Genomic DNA, 2,452 nt, shown 5'->3' with positions numbered 1-2,452 from the left:
ACTTTGAAAAAAGGTCAAGAGCAACGAAATGACTTTTGAGAGATTTAATTATAAGTAATTTTATTAGTAACTATATGAAATACTAGCACACAGTATATACGAATGCCTTTGGGAATTAAACGAACACAAATTTTACAAACACAAAAATTAACCTGAACCCATTCTTTGTAACATAAACAAACATGAGCCCCAGAGAGATCTTAGACTTAAATATAAAGAATAAAGTTACAAAAGTTTTAGGAAAAAACACATTAGAATACATTTGGAACCTTGACTAAGGCACAGACTTTTTAGAAAACCAAAGAAAAATATATAAAAAGCAAATTGACAAGTTAGTTTGCATAAAAATTAATAGTCACAGATTGAAAGAAAACATTTGATAAAGAAATTATTTCTTGTTTTTTGTTTGTTTATTTGTTTTGTTTTGATTTTTTTTGAAAAGCAGCTCACCTTATTGGGGGGAGAGTACCGCACGTGACCAACAGATGAAGGCAGCCCAGCGGGCACCCTGCACATCACACTCAAAAAGGGACACAGGAGGTTTTACTAAGAAAGATCAACTGGAACATGGGTTCCTCTGGGCAACTTTCCCAACCTGATCCCTCTGAGGAGTCAGGACACTCCAACAGATAGAGCCCCTCAGGGGTGCCGCCTTGTTTTTTGTTTTTGTTTTTGTTTTTTATAAAGAACATTTTCTTTAGATTTTTTGGAGTCTTCATTTGTTGCTTTCATTCCAGGTTCTCTCAAGGCCATCAGACCAACTTCTGTACAGATTGTCTGGATGTCGGCCCCAGAGAAGCCGTCTTTAGCCATGATCAAGTCATCCAGCGTAACATCATTGGCCAAGGTCATCCTGCTTGCATGCATCTGAAAGATGTGCTTCTTAGCCTTTTCATCGGGCAGGGGGAACATAATTTTCCTGTCAATGCAGCCTGGTCTGGTGAGTACTGAATCCAAAGTTACCATTCGGTTTGTGGCCATGATCACTTTCATGACACCCCTTGAATCAAATCCATCCAACTGGTTCAACAGTTCCAACATTGTTCATTGAATTTCTCTCTCACCACTGGAATTTGAGACATAACTTTTTGTTCTAGTGGCATCAATTTCATCAATAAACACGATGGATGGTGCATATTCTTCTGCAACTCGAAACAATTCCTGAAGGAGGTTAGGCCCATCATCTAGAGACTTCTGAATAAGTTCAGAACTAATCACTCAAAAAAGTGGCTGAGGTTTGGTTTGCTACTGCTTTGGCTAATAAGGTTTCACCTGTGCCAGGTGGCACAGAATGACCCCCTTTCGGGTACTTTATGCCCATCTCTTCATAATATTCATGATGAGCTGGAGGAAGCTCCACAGATTCCTTAATTTCCTGGATTTGGTTGTCCAGCCCCCCAACAGCAGCATAGGTTTCCTGGCGGGGGTGCTTTTTTACCTTCATCACTGTGATCAAGGGTCTGTGTCATCCATGAGCACCTTTATGATGGCATATACCTTGTGGCTAAGCAAGACTGAGCAGCCTGGCTCCAGCAGATCCTTGTCTACAAAGTAAAGAATGCTGACATAGTGTTCTGAGCCCACAGATGTAGACACGATGGCATGATTGCCCTCAATGATCTCTTCCAACATTCCTACTGACATTGGGTTCCCTTCAGATCATCCACCTTTGGTCTTTCCTCCTCTTGCTTTTCTTCTAAAAGTTTCATTTGTTCCTGATCTCTAATGAATTCTTCCTTCATGAGAAAATAGTCTTTTCAATAACTTTAACTGGCATGGAGTGTGAGGTATCTCCGTGGCAGCTTGCTGGCAGCATCTGATCTCCTTGTCTTCTTTTTCTTTTTCCCCACTCTAGTTGGCCTGGGAGGTTTGTATTTCTTTTCCTTGTCCTTTTCATCCTTCTTGCCACCTCCAGGGCCATGACCACCACTCTGACTTTGACCCATCTTGCTTCAGCCCCTCCAACCGCCACTACCAGAAGTGCTGATAATGAAATTATTCCTGAAATAGATAAAAAATTTCAAAGTTCAATAATAAGAAAGCAAACAATACAATAAAAAGGAACTCAAAATACTTGAACTAAACTACAATAAAGTAGAATTATGGATAGAAAATAAGCACATCAAAAAAAAAAAGTTCAACATCTTTAGGCATTAGAGAAATGCCAATTAATACCAAAATGAAATGCTACTACACACCTGCCTACAGGAATGGATAAAATTGAGGCAAATAAATAAGCAAAACTGATCATACCAAGAATTGGTGAATATGTGGAGTGCAACTAGAAATCCTGTACATTGTGGAAGAACTGTAAAATTATATAATAATTCTGGAAAATAGTGTGGTCATTTCTTATAAATTTATATATGTGCTAACCATGTGAACTAAAGATCCCTCCCATGTATTTACTCCAGAGAAATAAAAACTTATGTTTGCACATAGCCTTTATGCA

At 38.8% G+C, this 2,452-nt stretch overlaps 1 pseudogene; it reads right to left on the bottom strand.

Annotated features, from left to right (window-relative positions):
- Nucleotides 1–639: 639 nt before the first annotated feature.
- On the bottom strand, nucleotides 640–1,978 carry LOC132680318 (26S proteasome regulatory subunit 4 pseudogene; annotated as a pseudogene).
- Between the last annotated feature and the right edge of the window lie 474 nt (nucleotides 1,979–2,452).

The sequence above is a fragment of the Panthera onca genome, chromosome A1 (genome assembly GCF_046562875.1).
Source record: "Panthera onca isolate mPanOnc1 chromosome A1, mPanOnc1 haplotype 2, whole genome shotgun sequence".
Classification (NCBI taxonomy): Eukaryota; Metazoa; Chordata; class Mammalia; order Carnivora; family Felidae; genus Panthera; species Panthera onca.
This window is presented reverse-complemented; position numbering and strand designations above follow the sequence as displayed.